This window comes from Ipomoea nil, unplaced genomic scaffold, assembly GCF_001879475.1.
Source record: "Ipomoea nil cultivar Tokyo-kokei standard unplaced genomic scaffold, Asagao_1.1 scaffold1873, whole genome shotgun sequence".
Taxonomy (NCBI): Eukaryota; Viridiplantae; Streptophyta; class Magnoliopsida; order Solanales; family Convolvulaceae; genus Ipomoea; species Ipomoea nil.
In genome coordinates, this window is record NW_017618301.1 from 96901 (window position 1) to 117430 (window position 20530).

The 20530-nt window shown below is 37.8% G+C and overlaps 2 long non-coding RNA genes across 3 annotated transcripts; both read right to left on the reverse strand.

Moving 5' to 3' along the window:
- Nucleotides 1-648: 648 nt before the first annotated feature.
- Nucleotides 649-20415, reverse strand: LOC109193381. Its single transcript, XR_002056270.1, has 3 exons — nucleotides 20405-20415; nucleotides 19746-19748; nucleotides 649-845 (listed from the first exon to the last, which is right to left on the reverse strand). It is a non-coding gene; the product is annotated as an uncharacterized LOC109193381 (long non-coding RNA).
- Nucleotides 7024-9293, reverse strand: LOC109193382. Of its 2 annotated transcripts, XR_002056271.1 has the most exons (3): nucleotides 9136-9293; nucleotides 8894-8964; nucleotides 7024-7260 (listed from the first exon to the last, which is right to left on the reverse strand). It is a non-coding gene; the product is annotated as an uncharacterized LOC109193382 (long non-coding RNA). The 2 variants fall into 2 exon arrangements; XR_002056272.1 differs by lacking the exon at nucleotides 8894-8964.
- Nucleotides 20416-20530: the final 115 nt, after the last annotated feature.

Sequence of the window (20530 nt, forward strand, 5' to 3'; positions counted from 1 at the left end):
TATATAGTTGGTCAAGGTATTTTCAAAGTAAAGAAATAATTAGTAATATACTTTTTAAAGTTTAGAGTACATATTCTCAATACATTACAATACAACTCAAACATATAATAATCTATTAACAAAACATAAGAATTATCAGAAGTACATTTTCTCAATACTTTATAATATTATAGAACTCAAACCTATAATATACATCCAAAAAATAATGGAAAACTAAAGAGCTGTGCAGAAAAAACTTCATCATGGACTCCAACCACCAAATTAGCTATATATGTCCTATGATACTTGAACTCCCTGCAAAAGAATAATTATGTAAGAAATATTATTTTCCCTGAGTTTATTGATTTTCCTTGAGGCTCATATATACAATTATTGGCAACGGTCATATTCCTAAATAAGGTACAGAATAATACATACAATTAATCTAAAATATTCTAAGAATAATAATATTTACATATTTATCTAATTTCCATAATCTAATACATGGCCTTTCCTCGTTTGAACCTCGCTCTTCACTTTTAAGGCTATGCCATCCTAAGGTGCTGCTAAATGGATGGATCTTATCAACGTCCATGAATGAGAAATCATAGATCGAACCGCCGAATCGGAAAAATTGGGTCCTATCATAAAGCTTTGGATCAGCTAAGTTCAGGAGTTGGAGATAAGCGGACTCGAATCGCTGACATCCGCCGCAGGGTAAACCACCGCCTCTCAGGTCCCCGACTGATTCTACCATAGAGGCCAACGATAGACAATAATTCCCCCCCGAACACAGCATACAACTTTCATCGTACTGTGCTCTCCAAAGAGCAACTCTTCTCAAAATCTCAATCAAAAGGTGCTGACTTGAAATCCCACTCTAACTAAGGATTCTTGTGGTAGATTTTGCAATGCTAAGTACTGTACGAATGGTTGTTGGTTTTACCACCGGACTGAAAGTTTCACCACAGTCTATGCCAGTCTGTTGTCCTGCACCATCTCCTACAAGGCGGGCTTTGTGCCGCTCAAATGAACCATCAGATTTTTTTTATGCCTGAAAATCCACAAACTTCGAATAATATTAGCATTGGATGGACGGGGCACTAAGTCCCACGTCTTATTTTTAATTAAAGCATCGTATTCATCCTTCATAGCAATTTTCCAATTATGGTCTTTTAAAGCATGTATTGGGTTCATAGGTAGGGGAGATATGGAGGTCGTAGTAGCGGTGTGAAGATTGAAGAGTTTTCTAGGTTTAAAAATTCCATGTTGCGCTCTTGTGGTCATTTGAGGAGAATGAGTGTGATTTATTTGTGGACTTATTTGGGTAGATTGATTGGTGGTTAGTGGAGTTGGTGGTGTGGGCTAAGAGTTTGGAGATGATGAAGGTGTGGGTTGAGGCGAGGTAGTGGGCCGAGATGAAAGATTGGACTGTGATGATCTATTTCCTAATGGTGTTGCGGGTGTAGGAGAAGTGTATTGTTGTGGGGTTATCTCATGAGAGGGAAAATGCGCTGAACTTTGCTGAGATTGTATGGGAGAATGAATAGGTGATATATTTTGGTCCTTGACTCCAAGAGTTGGAGTTAGGCCGTGAGATAAGTACGGGTTAAGATATAGGCCTGCATCCAAAAACTCATAAGTGGAGACATTAGTAGCATGTAATTTGGAAAAGGGAAAGGTATTTTCATCAAAAGTTACATGCCTTGAAATGATTATTTTTCGACTTGATAAGTCGTAACATTTATAACCTCTATGATTTGTCGGATATCCCAAAAAAACACAAGGTGATGATCTGGCTTGCAAGTTGTTACGTGAAGTGGATGGAATTAATGGATAGCATAAACATCCAAAAATCCGAAGATGAGAATAAGGGAGATCCTTTTGATAAAGAATTTTTGTGGGTGTGATAAGCAAGCTTTTTATTGGGAAGAATGTTGAGTAAATAGGTGGCCATTTGTAGTGCATGGTGCCAAGGAGGTAGAGAGGCATGTGCAAGAAGAGTTCGAGTAATATTATTAATTGTTTGAATTTTCCTTTCATCCTTTCCATTTTGAGAAGATGTATGAGGACAAGAAAAGTGAAAACTCATACCATTTAATTTACAAAGCTTGTGAAAGGGCCTATTATCATATTCCGTTCCATTATCACATTGAAAACATTTTATTTCTTTTTCAAACTGGGTTTTGATATAAGTACGATAACATAGAAAGATTGAATATACCCGAGATTTGTTAGCAATTGGAAACGTCCATAGAATGTTTGTAAAATCATCAAGAAATAAAACATAATAACGATGCCCACCCGAACTTAGGGTAGGTGACGACCATAGGTCACTGTGCACAATATCAAAAGGAAATGAAGTAAAGGATAATGAGTCATAAAAAGGTAATTTAACTTGTTTCCCAAGTGAGCAAGAATCACAAAAAAAAAAAAAAAATTCCCCGAAATTTATTGCAAATAATAGTATTATTTTGGCGTAAAGAAATTAAAATAAGAGCTCCCGGATGCCCTAGTCGGTTATGCCATAGTTGGGGAGATAACACGGCAAAATTAGAGGGTGTTGATGTGTGAAAATAAGGCCTTGTAGTAATTGGATATAAGTCTCATGTGCTGTCACATCTCATTAAGTGCATCCCTGTCTAAAAATCCTTCACAGAAAATCCGTTACGATCAAATTCAACTGTGACATCATTATCAGTAGTGAATTTTCTTACGGAGACTAGATTTTTAATCAATTTTGGAACATGCAAGACATTATTTAAATTTAAAGGAGGATGAGGAATTGGTCAAAAAGTATTGCCACAACCACTAATTGGAATTGTATCACCACTACCAACAATAATAATTTTATTTTTATTCATATTAGAATAAGATGTAAGGTTACCTCTATTTGAAGTCATGTGAGATGTAGCTCCTGTATCCATGTACCATTGATCATCAGGAGGGGCAATTGAGAAAGTATGCATAGCCTGTTGAATATCAGTTGGTGTATACGAAGATTGGCCCAAATTTGTTGATGCCAAGTGAGCTTGGGATGGTCTTGGTCCAAGTATTGATTGTGAGGCTAGTGGTGGTTGATTTCTTTGCCATTGGGCTGGTGTGGTAGGATATGGACAAGGTGGAGTAGCCCAAGGTTGCCATGGCCCATTCCACATGGGTGGATAAGACCAATTTTGCTAATTAGCGTTCTGCCAGAATGTGTTGTGCGGCTGGTATTGTGTTTGTCGGCCACCACGATTTCCTCTGCCCCTGCCGGGAGATTGGCGACCGCCTCTTCTGTCGCCGCGATTTGTGGAGTGGCCGCCTCGAGAACCAGAGCTACCACCACGGTTAGAGTTGCCACCGCGTGAAACAAAGCCGTTGTTTCTGCCACCGCGACCTCCTCGATTTTCCCCATAATTTCTGGCAGATTGATCATCGGCAGACGCGTGAAGAGCAGTGGAATCGTAGGGGTTAGCAGCCTTTTTCGCCATCGTTGTTTCCTCCAAGATATTCATGGATCGGGCTTTGTAAAAAAAAGGGGAATGGGGTCGTCGTGTCGAATTTGTGTTCCAACGGTAGCACATGCATCAGTTAAACCGGAGACAAGTCGAAGTACTAACCTGTTGTTTGATACAGGAGCGCCAACATTTGATAATTGTTATGCTAGTGTTTTTAGATGCTGGCAGTAGGAAGAGTCATCTGGAAACTTCTCCATCCGAACCGCAGAAAACTCTTGTTCCAGGTAGAGTGCCCTTGAATTTTTATTGTCTGAAAAAATGTCCTCTAGCCTATTCCACGCGAGTTGAATTTCGTTCAATAATGGTATGCAGAAGATCTTCAGAGATTGTGCCGTAAATGCATTGTAAAACAATGGCGTCAACTCTTGACCAGAGTTCAGGATCCGTGTCTTTAAGAGATGGGGAGGAATCCAATTTCGCTGCCTCCTTGGATGGAGGAATGATTTGGTCTAGAACTTTATATGCTTTGGCATGTATTTTGAATAGTTCTGACCAGGTAATATACTGGCCTTTTTCAATATCAAGTGTGACCTTGATGAAGGTATTGATATTAGAAACGGTGAGAGCTGGATGAAGTAAAAGAGAGGAGGAAGGAGTAGGTTGAGATTGAGAGGGAGAAGAGGAGTTTTGGCCAATTGTATTGTCTGCCATTGATATGGCTGCCCAGGGAGGAAGAAAATGACAAATAAAGTTTAAAGGAATAAAAACCTGGGTTGCTCTAATACCATGTAATAAATATTATTTTCCCTGAGTTTATTGATTTGCCTTGAGCCTCATATATACAATTATGGGCAACGGTTATATTACTAAATAAGGTAATACAATTAATCTAAAATATTCTAAGAATAATAATATTTACATATTTATCTAATTTCCATAATCTAATAAATTCAACCATGCAAACAGTTTGATTGCAGTGCAATCACGTACAAGTGTCAAATAGACTCATCTACTACTGCGAAGTGCTCAATTTCCACCACGAACTAAATTAAGTGTCAAATAGGCCCATCTACTAGTTAAATTTGTTCAATTGACATTTTTTAAAGGTTGCTAGCAGGTTGTCTATCTAATTGTTAAAAATAAATAAATAAATAGAATAAAAAATTAAAAAAAAAATTTAATAACAGGTGATTCTGCTTGGCCTGAACGCTCTCCCTCAGTCTTTAGAATTTCTATCTTTGACTTGAGCGATCTGAGATGGAGATGGAGAAAATACAATGTAAGGGAATTACATATCGCAAAACACATATTTGTTGAAAAGAAAAAGAAATTCTCATGTTAAGAATAAGAAAACAACTAATTGGTTGTCAGAGCCATTCGAAGAAATGCAATCCATTTGAGAGTTGAAAAACAGAAATCCGAGAACATAAAAACGCGATTGTATGCAGTAGTGATGACACTGAAAACTAATATATATATATATATATATATATATATATATATATATATATATATATATATATATATATAGGGTCAGGTTCCTGTGAGGTCAGGTCTTCCCGTGCGGTCAGTGCGGCATACACTATTAGGTATGCAAAAATGCATAGGTGTTCGTAAATACACCATTATGTGTGGTGTATATTTTTTTTTTTGTGGTGTATTTTTTGACATTTCATTCTGGTGTATTTTCAAACACTGTATGGTGCATTTATGCATACCTAATGGTATTTGTCGCACTGACCGCAAGGAAGACCTGACCTCACAGGAACCAAATTATATATATATATATATATATATATATATATATATATATATATATATATATATATATATATATATATATATATATATATATATATATATATATATATATATATATATATATATATATATATATATATATATATAGATTAAGGATCAAATGAGTACTCATCCTTAGGACGTGAGGTTTAATCCTAGGCGTGAATTTTGTTTAGATGTGTGGATGTAATTTTATTTTATTTTCTTTCCTTTTTGCATGGTAGGGGTTTTTTAGTAAATGATTTTATTTTCCTTCCATAGATTTAATTAGAATAGTTTTATTAGGCATATTTTTAGGATTAATAATTAAGGTAGTGTAGGATTCCTCTAATCATTTCCATTTCAATCTTTCTAGACTTCTAGGTACGGTATAGTTTGTTTGTTTATGTTTTTGTTTTTTTTTGTTTTTTGTTTTTTTTTTTTTTTGTTTTTTACAGTTTGTTTTTGTTTTAACGTCATTTCCTTCGTTCTAAACTTCTAGTTATTGTATAGTTTGTTTGTTTTTTTTTTTTTTGTTTTTTTTTTTTTTTACAGTTTGTTTTTGTTTTAACGTTCGTTTTGGTGTTCTTGCATTGTATTTTCAATCTTAGCAGTTTTGGGTTGTGTCATTTGTTTTCCTCTTTTTCTTTGGTGTGGTAGTTGTTCTATGTATTTGTGCATTTATTCACTACCGTTTTTCTTTGGTGTGGTAGTTGTTCTATGTATTTGTGCATTTATTCACTACCGTTTTTTTTTTCTTATGGACGGTCCTTTTTGTACGCACGTTTGTTATGCATGTGTTTTTTAAATTTGTTGTTAGCCATGCTAGGATTTGGTGGGTACTTTGTGGATGATGCTAGTGTTTTGTTTGTGTCAAAATTGTCTTAACTAGTATGTCAATATTTCTTTATGCGGTTTTGTGTATTGTTGGTATCATTTTATGTGTATTACTGTATTACCATTTATATTTTAATCTACTTGCGGTCTTTTTTTCCCAAGCATGTTCTTTTAACTCATGGTTTTTTTTTTTTTTTTTTTTTTTTTTTTTTTTTTTTTTTTTTTTTTTAATATCATGTAAGCAATGGTTGTTGTTGGTGGTGGTAGAAACTGATCAGTGTTAAAAACATTTATCTAGTTTGAGTCTTTTTGTGGCACTTCTGCATCGGAGAAAGTTTGTGTTCTCCCTACTGTTGTCTCTAATAACAAAGGCAATAGGAATCGTCTCAAAAGCTCAAGGGAGATGTCCGTGGATAAGGCTTCAACACCACCCCCCCCCCCCCCCAAGCGGCAATGTAGGGCATGCAAACAGCTTGGGCATAATGATAGTTGTAATTGATAGTCGTAGCTTGATGAATATTTTAGTTATGTTTCAACTTTCAATCCACCATTATTCAACATTTTTCTTTTAAACTTGTTTTTTAGTTAATTTATGTCATTTGGTCATTTGCTTTATTTCATATTTGTTTAGCGATACATTTTCATTCTACCTTTGTGTATTGTTAATCAAGTTTGCTGTGCATTCTATTTATTATGTTTGACAATAATGGATTACTGTGTTCTTTTCCTACAGGCAACTTAGTGGTGTGGAACAAAGAGCTGTGGGCATTTAAATAAACTAATACTATGTACTACTTTAAAATGCGTTTTGAATTTTTTTTAAAAAAAGAATTACACCAAGTGTATAATATGTATGAAAATTGTGATTGAAGTTTTATTGCATTCCGACAGATGTTCAAGTATCGTGATTGGGCAGCGCACTAAAACCAAAGTGCACACGCCTGCAAATGAGAATTCTGTCATGGCAGTATTTTCCACAAACCTCTACTATGCACATTATAAACATTCAAAATTGCACTGAAATAATATTACCTGATGCACACTTTCACTAACATACAATACACCCACAAATGCATACTTTACAAAACATAACGGCACAGAAATAAACAGTCTTGGTTATCCTGTGTACTTGTTTCTTGAACCGGAGGATCAACGAAGTCATCATCTGTGTTATGGCTGTCCGTAATCTCAACATGTTGCTTCTTAGATTTCTTGTTCTTCGCTGCAAATTCACATTACAAAAGAAACCAAATAAGATCAGTTTATACAATGCTCGATGGTCAAGCCCCCAAATGCACACACAACAGGACTATCATAGCACTTTATGCATTCGTCCTCAAATCTACTATTCCACTGCTAATGGACACTCAGTAATACAAGCATACACTTCCCCACCACATTTTTTTTATCACATTTACGTAGACATTCATCACCCACATTTAGGTATGTAACCACGATACTTTATATGCATAACGTACACACCCTCAAATGCACACATTAACTCAGTACACAAACGGATCATATGATCGAATGCATAGCGTCTACCGAATACATTGGAATGCATAAACATAGACTTCAGGCACACATTCTTATTATTACAAAATGCACAAATCAGAAGTAACAAGACGCACATTAATCATTACGCATACTCCTAATCTTTCTGCACACATTTCTATTACCCAAATGCACAGTTCAATGACCACACTCATTGAACCACTCCCAATCTTTACTCACAGTAAATTAATTTTTTCCCTCATCTAATTCAACACTTACAAACCACCAAACCACAATCTATTTTTCATTTCACATTTTAACCAAATATGATTACTCACAAATACACACATCATCTCTTCATACCTTTACTTCATGACGCACAATGCACAAACTCATTCTTCTTTCACATACTAACTGGCAACTAACATGCACAAATACAAACTACTGTCCTGCACTCTAATCATTTTTCTTGTATTGAAACCATTTACACAATACAAATATCTGTTTCATTCTATGACTCTTTATCATTTTCCATTTCAATCTTAACATATTTCTTGTTCAATTATTAATAGTGTTAGTTAATTCAAGTTAACACCATCATGTTGTATTACTCTTCTTATATTTATGTCATTCATTTTCAAGATTTTCTGCAAATAAATTATACATAGTTCTATATGAAATTTCATATGCATACGTTTATACTGTTAAGCCCACACGCCATTTATGTATGCACAAAGTTCTGTTCTGTAAACGCACATTTTTACCCAATGTAAATCATTTTCCTTCGTATTGTGGAGCCCCCTCAAACTAATTCAGTCCAAAACAACATACTACTGTGGTTCCTACTATACGCTACCTAACCTCTTGTGCATCCCAATCATCTCTTTTGTTCTGATAGTTTTTAAAAGATTAACTAAATCTCTCTTTTTTTCCCAATTTTTATAAAATTCTGCCACTGGCAGTGTGCAATTTGATTGCACAAATAACCAAATACTAATATTCACCCCATCACTCTCCCTCACAATTCGATTCCAGCATACATACTCACAGCCTCATGCAATAAATCGATGCAATGTCTGTATGGGCGTCCATTGCACACAGTGCCCCTCTCACTGCCTTAACAAATAAATTACATGCAAATTAAGCTCCTCCAATGGTGTCTTATCGCCTAGCAGTGACAAAAAAAAAAAAAAAAAAAAAAACAGGTGCCCTTGTTCCCGCACTCTATTTGCCGTCCTCACCCATCGGCAACACTCCAACGGAGTCCAAGCCAGTCGGGGTAATCAACACCAATCATCGTTCAATTTATATTATCCAAAAAAAAAAAAAAACTAAAGCGCACAAAACCATTGACTACGAACCCCATTGTTCCCGCACTGTATTTGCCGCCCTCACCCACCGGCGCACTCCAACGGAGTCGAAGCGAGTCGCCCTAATCCACACCGACCATCGGTCAATTTTTATTATCCAAAAAAAAAAATCAAAAATCGCACAAAAGCAAACCATTCGAACATGCAATTTGACAAACATTCTTTCCAATTTTGCAGGCAAGTGATCGAAATAACAAAAATAATCAAAAAAAAATATACAAGGTTTCGCTTACGGAGTCTACTCGTTGCCTCAAGAGATGCACGCCGTTGATTTCTTTTTGAGGCCCGTCTGCCATAGCTCCCGGTTGTGTAGTCTTACCCACCTCTTCAACTAGTTGTCGCTTGAGCTCTCAATTTCGTCTATGGTGAATGTGCAATCTTGACAGCTTCCTTTCACTTGAGCCGTTTTAACCCTATGCGTACATACCCGGACGTTTCGCTCTTTCCTTTCTTTTATTGCACAATCAATTATTATTTTACCCTTTTACCCCTTATATTAATTACTACTACACTTATTTACCTGATTTCCTGCACGTTTTAATTTTCTCCTTGTGCAATCGGCGCCGTTAGAAGGCCTGATCTGATGGATGCAATTTGTCCACAGACCTCACCTAATATCCTAGCCTCACTTGAACCTCACCCTATATATATATATATGTATATATATATATATATATATATATATATATATATATATATATATATATATATATATAATTTGCGTATCCAAAGTTCCATATAGTTTAACCTCAATTGAAACGGAAGAAGATTACTAAATACTAACCCAATCGAACCTTCAGATCTCTCCAATTCTTGTTTCAGTTCTTCAATTCGCCGCTTTCTTAGCTCTTCAAACCAAAACCTGAGAGATTAAGCAAGAGCACCAAATTTATTTGCACAACACAAAACATAACAAAAATGCCAAACCCTTATAGATCAATTAAACTACACTTTCACTGAATTTTCCAGTTCTCTGACAAATCAATCATCAGTTACAGAGCCAAAGACATAATGCATACAAACGATTGAACCAACATAAGCAAATGCGAAAGGGCAGCCACCGGCTGTCTTCGTCGGAAAGCTGGTGGCTGATATTTTTATATTTTTTTTAAAATTTTTTATTCTATTTATTTATTTATTTTTAATAAATAGATAGGCAACCTGCTAGCAACCTGTAAAAAATGTCAATTGAACAAATTTAGCTGGTAGATGGGTCTATTTGACACTTAATTTAGTTCGTAGTAGGAATTGAGCACTTTGCAGTAGTAGATGGGTCTATTTGACACTTGTGCCTACAATTAATCTAAAATATTCTAAGAATAATGATATTTACATATTTATCTAATTTCCATAATCTAATAAATTCAACCATGCAAACAGTTTGATTGCAGTGCAATCACGTACTTGGAAGAATAGGTGCTTGGAAAACTTGAAAATTCACTGATTACATGAGCTTTACAAAACCTTAGAAAAGCTTATGTGCCACTAGTAGCCCAGAGTAAACAACCTTATGTGCCACCGGGCACAATTGTCTTTGAAACCCAATAATAATAAATAAATAAATGTATACAACCTTATGTGCCACCGGGCATCATTGTCCATTGTCCATACAGAACAGACCCTTCAACCACACAAATTATACTCAATGAGTTTCCTTCAAGTTTAACACTGTGAAGCCCTTTCTTCTTTGTTGTTTGGGTTGATGAAAACTCACTCACAAGGGGTCTCTTTACCACTGAACTATCACCCACAACTTCACCATTGCCAATCTATTGATACATTAAGTTATTAAGCTATTTGAATCAAATAGAATAAATTTTTCAGTGTACTGGAGATCGAAGAACACAATTCCCTAAATATTATTGTTCAAAATAAAAAAAACTATAATATAAAGCAATTAATAAATAAATATAAAAGGAAACTAAAACATGATATAGCATTTTATACTGCAACATTAAAGAAACATAAACTGCATAATCACCAAAAAAGAACTTCTAATCCTTACTTCACCTATAGAAACTAAAGTTAATAGAATGTGATGCTCCAAATTGTAAAGCCAAGCTCCAAATTGCTCTTCCTCAATCTTCTGTTTTAGTCTTGGTGATGGAATGCTAGGTTTTGGGCTATATTTATAGGTGATTTAGGAGTGTTTGAGTACATCATGGAGCTGGGAGATTGAGTTTGATTTTAACGGGGAATTAAGCGTGCATGTTTTTAAGGATTTTTTATTTAAATCTTAATAATTTAGACATGCAGTTGAGTTTTAATGAGAGTTTGAAATTTAGTAAATTTAACAAAGAATTAATGGAGAATATAATTTTTAACGGGAAAAGGAATAATATTATATTGTTAAATAGAAATATGAATTTTAATATTGTTGTATTGCTAGTATTATGTTTGACTATTTTACTACTCAATCATCCATTTCTGACTGACATATGTTCAAATATTATTATATATATATATATATATATATATATATATATATATATATATATATATATATATATATATATATATTATAATAACGATAAAATTGACAATAATTATAATATATGTTGCTTCCTATTTCTAGTATTTGTACTGTCATATTTATTTGTCACGCACAGAGTATTATAATTGTGTTTTAATATTGTCCTATTGTATTACAAATAGGAATTTAAAATGGAATTATAGTACGAATTGATGCGTAGTATATTTGCAAACAAATAATTCTCGGAGTACGAGTTATCGATCCACAGGGAAGTGGTTGTATCAAGCACTAGTTACTAACTTATTCATTAGAGCTAATCCTAACAATTACTTAGATGATTGATTGGCATAAAATAAATAAAATAAAACAGAGGTTCAGGATTTTGAAAACAATTAGAGAGAAGTTGAGATTCATGGGATTCAAGTATTTAATCACCTAGTGCCAATTATCGTTTGCAATATTTAGTTTGGAATTAAGATTTGTGTGGGAATGCAAAGTGGAATCGAATTACTCCCGTAATCTCTATTCCTAGTGAATTTCCACTCCCATGGCTTAAACACCCAATAAGATCATAGATCAGCATTCAATTATTCCTAATTACTACCATCTCCCGATTGGCAACAATCTAGAATAAACTTCCCCTAATAAGTTCCCCTTTCCCAAGGACCAACCATTAGGTGCAATCGTGTGTGCCCTAATTTATGCCCCAACTCCCATTGGTGACACAAACATGGCTATGAAGCTAGTAACTATGGCCATTAATTACAAGCATCAAACAATATTATCACGATTGCAACACAAGTATTAAACCCAAATAATAATATATTAAAGAAACTGAGAGCTCAGGCACATAGGTTAATAAACACTTTTACCCAAGAATCTCTAAAGAATTTAGCCAAGCATGACTAAATTATACATAGCAAATATAAATAAAGAATTACAAATCATCAAAAGAGTACAAGAATTAACCAGACGATTTTCCCAAATCTCCCTAGTCTTCTTCTTGCTTTCCAAGACAACTTGTGGCTCTTGATTTCTCTCCTTCTTGTCTCCAAGAATCTCTGAATTCTCTCGGTCCCCGTCCCCATTAGGGTTGAGGAAGGAGGGATTTTATAGTGGGTACAAAGTTGAGATGAAATAGGAATCTTGTACCAAATTGGACTCAAATTCTAATTCCTATATTTAAATAAAGAAATTGCCGTCTTTAATGATATTTAGAATTTGGAAGATTCTTTGAATTGCTAACTTTTAATATGGAGATATGAGCCTTGAAATCCGCGCAATTGATGTTAGGAAAAGAGATCTCGCGCTTGTATTGAATTTTGCCCAGCTGCGCCACTTTAAGCGTCTTTTTTTTTATCCGCGCCACTTTAGGCGTCTGTTTTTATCCCAGAAACAGACGCATATTCGGCGCGTCGAGACTTCCTGTGCGCGAATTGATTAGCTACTGGAAAATTTCGACGTGTCGAGCCCTTGGCTCGACGCGTTGAATCCATTGGGCCCCGAACTCATCCAAAATTGCTCCAAACTCATCCTTGAACTCCCCTTGGTCATATCTTTGACCTAAAATGGTTCAAAAACACTAACAAACACCGTAAAATATTCAAAACAAGTGCGAACCATAATTAAATGATAATAGCAAGGAAAACATGTATTAAATAAGCAAAATTAAAGAACTTAGTTACTGGATGATTCAAAATAACCATAAAAACAAGCACAGATGTGATAACATCACCCCCTCACACTTAAGCTTTTGCTTGTCCTCAAGCAAAACTAAGGAATAAAATCATAAGTCAAAACATACAAATTACTCATGCTCTCTCTTGCACAACCTTTCAAACCACCAACCCACTTGCTACAAAACTACAAGCTTCAAGAATCAATTTAGTTTGGCACATAAGAGACCCATTTCCAAGCCAATAACCAAGCACCAAGAATTTAAAGCATGTGAGGATCAAATGTGCACAAATACTCAGTTGAGATTATGCAAGATACGGTTCATGAATGAGATCCCTTAGGCTTGCCTTTCATACTCCCCTAGATCAAATCTAAGAATGCATGCTAAGATCAAATAGGACTTTATTTAGCTTGTAATGGGGCTACGGGTGATGGCTAACAAAGAAGTGGTATGGAAAAATTAATCAAAAAGAGAGAATGTCACAATTTATCTAAACTTTTCAAAATTTGGAAGAGATGAGATAATCATAATTCCAAGGAGCAAATTTCTTTTAAGAACTTAGCATCTCTTTGGTAAAGTGGGGATCCAAACTCAAAAACTTTCAATCTTTTTTTTTTTTTCTCATTCTTTTCTTTGTCTTTGGACTTCTTTTGGATATAGCAAGATAATTTTAATCCAAACTTTCATGACCTCCACACTTGAACATTTGTAACACTAGCTGTTTTTTTTCGTAGCACAACTCCATAAAACTCTTCTTACGGAAAAGATGTAGATAAAAGTTTCATTCTCTCAAGGGTGGAAGGGAAATATTTGGCCACGGGCTAAGGGTTATAATAATGGGGTAAATCAAAGAAAAACAATCACAAAGAGGGGATAAGTGCTTAGCACTTATTTGAACAAACAAAAGGCACAATGGGGATACGAAGGATAAAATATATATAGGGACAGGTTTAAAGGGTATGGATAAACAAAAATGGCCTAAATCACTTCAAAACATGCAAAACTTAGACATCACTTAGGGAGTAATGAGGCAAGTTCTAGCAAAAACACCCATGACCGGAATCTCACATAAGCCTTCACTTGCAATGCAAAACACAAGATCAAGAACTAATCCAATTACTAAGTGGTTAACAAAGCTATTGGCAAGAGAATAGATCAAATATGTGTTACACCTCAAATCATCCATCACAAATTGAGATGCAGCAAGCACCACTAAAACAAACCACAAACCAACAAGAGAGAATAATTGTAACTGCATGCTAAGACAAGTAGCTTATTCACCAAAAATAGCATATGAGTCATCCAAGCAAAAGCAAAAATTTTAAAAATTTAGAAATATCCCCAAATTAATGATTCATCCCCCTCACACTTAAAACTTTGCATCATCCCTGATGCAAAATAAAAGAAAAGGAGAACAAGAGAAAAGAGAAAACTAAGAAGCAATAAAATAATCACGAACTAGAAAATAATAAAACTAAATAAGACGAAACTAGAAAGCAATAAATAAATAGGGAAAGTAATAAAAGATAACATGGGGTGCCTCCCATGAAGCGCTAAATTTAACGTCGTTAGCTCGACGTTACCTCTCTAGCCATCAAGTGATTGGAGAAGAAAAATCCCCTTCTTTCCATCAACTTTCTCTTCCAAGTATTTCTTCAAGTGGTGTCCATTTATAAACTCTCTTAAGCTCGAACCCTTCACGTCATCATGTAAGGAACCACATTTGCCCGAATCAAGAATTATGCCTCCATTCTCTTTTCCTTCTTTTTCAACACTCTTTTGTTCAACAAGTAATGAGAGTCTCGGATCATTCACATGAACCAGCAAGTATTGGGAATCATTGGATATATAGATAGGCAAATGTGTGCCATTATCCTTAAGAACTCCAATGCCTCCCAAATTCAAAATTTCTCTGAAGTTCTCTCCAAGGGAAGTGTTCTCCATTGGTGAGACATCCTCATTCAAATCATGTGCTCCATTAAGAACTTCCTCATCTAATGGGCAACTCTCTATATGTTCCTTGCCATCATTACCTTGCAACTCTACATTTTCCTCCCAGCTTGGTGTCTCCATCTCAATGCCTTTATCAAATTTTTCTTCATCTTCCTTTCTAAGATCCTCATCATCCTTTTTATTTCTCTCAACTTCATGACCTTCATTTGGCAAGAGCAACTCTTCTAGAACCTCTCCATTAAATGAATCTTGAAGTGGCTCTTGAATTGTCAAATCTTGCTGTCGAGCCATCATGTGATCGAGTCGAGCATTCATCCGATCAAGTTGAGCCTTCATGTGATCTTGTAACTCCAGATATTTCAAGCACAATTGCATTACCTTGGTCTCTTTGGACTTCATCTCAATTATTTGGTCAAGTGATTGACAATCTTGTTGAAACTCTTGGTACGGCAACTCTTGAGGTGATCAAGTTCCTCTGATGCAAACAAATCAATCCCCAGCAACAAGACATAGAAGCATTGCAATCAATCAATCCCTAATTCAAGAACTAAGTCACAAAAGCATCATCATCACACACTTTCACAATTCAAACCCTAGCTAAGCTAGCCTACAATAGCCATAGAAATCATAAAAGCATTCATAAATGTAAACCTAACCGAGCAAATAGAAATGAAAAGAGTAAGATAATACCAAATAAGTAGATTAGGAAATAAAAGAAGTCTTGCAAGATCTCTTGAATTTGGAGTTTGTCAATCTCTTCCTTCAATGAATTTCCCAAGAAATCCAAGCTTGAATCTACTAAGATCTCTCTACAAATTGCTCTCTCTTCAATCTCAAAATGCTAAGCTATCAAAGTACTCTAAAAACCTACCAAATGTCTTCTCTAAATCTGATCTAGAATTTCTTAAATTGCCCCCCTTTCAATCCCTTCCGCAGCTCTTCCACGCAGCCTTCAATGCCTCGGACAACGCACGTTGTTTGGGAACTTATTCCGTCCAAAAAATGTGTGTCTTTGACACTTATCACAAGTTTCCACACTTTAGCCTTGCTTTCCCTCAAGCAAGTTTCAATCAAACCAATGATCACTTAAGTGTCAAAGATACACCTAACCCCAACTCAATGATAACTTAATTCGTCCAAAGGTCGATCAAGATAAATGTCACGCAAACGAAGGGGGTGAAGTCCCTCATATCATGTAATAAATATGCTAGTCATGCACCCTTACTAAATCTACTCAAAAAATATACTAAGGAAGCCCCATACTCCTAAAAGATAGGATGAAAACTAAAAAATGGATACCCTCTCACACCATTCATCAAGCATGCAATCCAAAATTGGTATTCACCTCTTATCTTGCAAAGGCCTATAGCCGAGCCACACTAGTGGGAACGATGTGTACAAACCAACCGACCCCGGCACGAAGCTTCGTGTTTTAACCTCGGGGAAACTTTTTGTGGTCGCGACAAAAGCGCTGGTGTTAGCAAGTTAGCAATATTATTGTTATTATTATTAATAGTTTACTGTTATTGTTATTATGTTGACTAGTCTTTGTAATACGCTTTTAGTCTTCCTAGTTGATAGGGATTACTTAGAGTTGTTATGCTATTAGTATTGTAATCCTTATCATTGTTAACGTTGAATGCTAAACTGATTATCTCATCTGGTATCAGTCAGACCAGGGAATTTTATTTTCTCTCTCCTCTCACCACCCTCGGTCGATCCTCTCCCCAAAACAATCGACTCACCGTCGATATGTCCACCAATTCTTCCGAGCGTACCATAACCGCCGGTGGAACCCCCTCTCCGGCCTCAAGCCAAAACTCCCTAAACAGTGCCCATCACTTTGTTTCGATAAAACTCACGTATCGAAACTTTTTATTTTGGAGAACCCAATTGGTTCCCTTTTTACGTGGTCATGAGCTCATGGGATTTGTCGATGGTGAAAACCCATGTCCTCCCGCAATGATAGACGCTCCTCCGGCCACCGGTCAATCCACGGTGTCAACCTCTGCTCCGGTCCCAAATCCGGCGTATAAGGCGTGGATCAAACAAGATCAGACGCTGCTTTCCCTTCTCATCTCATCCCTCTCGGATGAGGTGATGCATTTGGCGGTCGGCAAATCCACCTCCAAAGATGTCTGGGAGGCGATCAATGCCGGACTCGGCAGCTCTACCCGCGCACGAACACTAGGACTCCTAGGCCAATTTCACTGACTGCGACAAGGTGGTAGCAGTATGACAGAATATTTAGGCCGCGCCCAATTGTTGGTCGAGGACCTCGCGCACGCCGGTCGTCCTATCTCGTTGGATGAACAAAATATGTTTGTCCTTCGGGGTTTACGTCCGGAATACCGGGCGATGGCTTCATCGCTCACGGTGTTGGGAACGACTGTCACAATTCCGCAAATTGCGGATTATCTGCGCGCCCAGGAGTTCCTCCACGCAGATGATTTTCCTGCAAGTTCTGACCACGCAGCACCGACTGCCTTTTATGCTGGCAGAGGTAGAAACGACGGGCGCGGTAGTGGGAATTCTGGAAACCACAATTCTGGTCGCGGCAATGGAGGTCGCGGTAGTGCGGTCACGCAGAGGCGGCAGGGGCGGTCGGAATGGTGGCCGCGGCGGCGCTCCTCGCTGTGAAATTTGCCGGGCACAAGGGCACACGGCGGTTTATTGTTACAAACGTTATGCCCCGCAGCAGCCGGCACATGCTAATCTCGTTGTTCGAGGAGAAGAGGACGTGAGTGCGGCTGCTTCAGGTTGGTTCCCGGATACGGGGTCCACTGCCATGCCATGCCGGACGCATCTATGATGACACAGTCTAATGAATATACGGGTGGTGATGTGCTGCGCGTTGGTAATGGCGCATGTTTGACGATCTCACGAGTTGGCCATGCTTCTATATCGTCTTTTCTAAAACACTAAATCTAACCAATGTCTTATATGTTCCTAAACTTTCCGTCCCGTTATTATCTGTTTATCGTTTAACGAATGATAATCGTGTTTTTGTTGAATTTCACAAGGATTGTTTCATTGTGAAGGATTCGGCCACTCGGGCGGTTCTGCTTAGGGGTTTCACAGCGGGCGGTCTATACAAGCTCCCAGTTTCACAGTCTCAGTTTGCTTTTCTCACATCCCGTGCTACTCCGGTTCTCTGACACCGCAGGTTGGGCCATCCCCATGCGCATGTTCAGAATCAAGTCCTAAAACTGTGTCCAGTTACACCTAATTAAACCATACCAGGCGGGTTGTGCACTTCATGTCAACTTGGCAAGTCATCAAGATTTCCTCTAGATAGAGTTTCATTATCTAGTAGTAATGTATTAGATTTAATTTATACGGACATATGGGTCCGGCTCCTGTAATCTCTACTAGTGGATTTCGCTATTCCTACTTTTCGTAGACGATTATTCTCGATTTTGTTGGTTTTATCCCCTACGGATAAAATTTGATATATATAAAAGTTTCGAGTTGTTTCGAGTCATGGTAGAACGCCAGTTTTCACGTTCTATCAAATCTGTTCAGTCTGACTTAGGCGGAGAATACCGCAAGTTACATCATACATTCGAAAAATTAGGCATTATTCACGCCAATCATGTGCGTATACGCACGAACAAAATGGCAGAGTTGAACGTAAAAATCGCCACATAGTCGAAACAGGACTAGCTTTGTTAGCCGAAGGCTGTGTCCCGTAACAATACTGGGACTATGCTTTTGAAACAGCGAAAACTCTAATAAATTATTTACCCACTACAGTCTTAAAATTTGAAAGCCCATACACTCGTCTCTACAAAACCAAGCCACCATACACTTTCCTCCACGTCTTCGGGTGCCGTTGCTACCCCTATCTTAGGCCCTACAACCGCATAAGATGGATTTTCGCTCGGCGCCCTGTGTCTTCCTAGGTTATCCACCTTCCTTTAGGGGGTATAGGTGCATGGATTTAACAAGTGGGAAAGTCTATATCTGTCGTCATGTACGGTTTGATGAGACTGTTTTCCCTTTTTCAGAATTAACAGCTACAAATGCAGATTCAATCGTCTCTGTCGCTCCACCTTGGGCTGCTGCTCCAGTCATAACTCACTCATCCCCCACGGACATAATTGACTCCGGTTTACAAAGGCCGCTGAGTCCAATGCCTTTGGCGCAAGAGTCAACTCCCTTAGCTATTGAAGGGCCTGTCAGGGCCGTGACTCGCAGAAAGTGAGCAGCTAGGACTGAGCCACAAGATCGTGGTCACACTATGCGCCTACGTCACATGACTCGGGGAACTGGGGAAGAGCTTCAAGCTCTCAGTGCTATTACTGAGCCCACCTGCTACTCACAGGCAGTTGGGCACCCAGAGTGGTGTGATGCGATGGACCAGGAGTTCAACGCTCTGTTGCACAACAATACTTGGGCTCTTGTACCTCCCAGACCAGACGTGAACATCATCGGGTGCAAGTGGGTGTTTCGTACCAAACGCACCGCTGATGGTTTAGTTGAGCGGTACAAAGCTCGGCTAGTAGCAAAGGGTTCAATCAGGTGGCTGGTGAAGACTTCTTCGACACTTTTAGCCCTGTGGTTAAGCGACTACAGTCAGGCTCCTTTTTTCGCTAGCTGTGTCACATAATTGGACTCTGAGACAACTTGATGTCCATAATGCCTTTTTAAATGGGCACTTGGCGGAAACGATCTATATGAAGCAGTCCCGGGTTATGAAGACCCGACACACCCGGATCACGTGTGTCACTTACAACGATCTTTGTATGGACTCAAGCAAGCCCCCGGGTATGGTTCAAAAGATTGCATGACTATTTAATCTCTGCAGTTTTTTATCATCGAAGACAGATGTATCTCTCTTCCATTACTCTTCTGCTGCCTCACGGGTATACTTACTAGTATACGTTGACGATATTATTATGATGGGAAATGACCCGTCACTCATTAAATCACTCCTGCATCGGCTTTCATTGACTTTCAAAATCCGAGATCTTGGAACACCCGAGTTCTTTCTCGGCATTGAGACCGTTAAGACTGACACATGGCTCATGGTTCCCAACGCAGGTATATGAAAGATATTTTGGCCCGAGCGGGCATGACTGACTGCAAACCACTAGCTACCCCAGCTGCGGTTTCTCATTCTGCCTCATGTACAACTAACGCACATGACAACCCGACTCAATATCGTCGTGTGGTAGGGGCGCTTCAGTACTTAACCATCACTCGGCCAGACTTATCCTACACCATCAATCGCTATGTCAGTTTATGCACTCGCCAACAGCTGACCACTGGGCATTGGCTAAGAGGGAACTTCGCTACATCAAGGGTACTCTTGACTACGGCTTGCAGCTCACGGTGGTGAGTCTTCTGCTTTTCATGCTTACTCTGACTCATTTTGGCAGGCTGTCCGCTGGACAGGAAGAGCACTTGTGGATACGCAGTGTTTCTAGGGGGCTAATCTCATCTCATGGCTCTCGAGGAAGCAATGCACAGTGGCTCATTCGTCGACTGAAGCTGAGTATAAAGCCCTAGCTGATGTTGC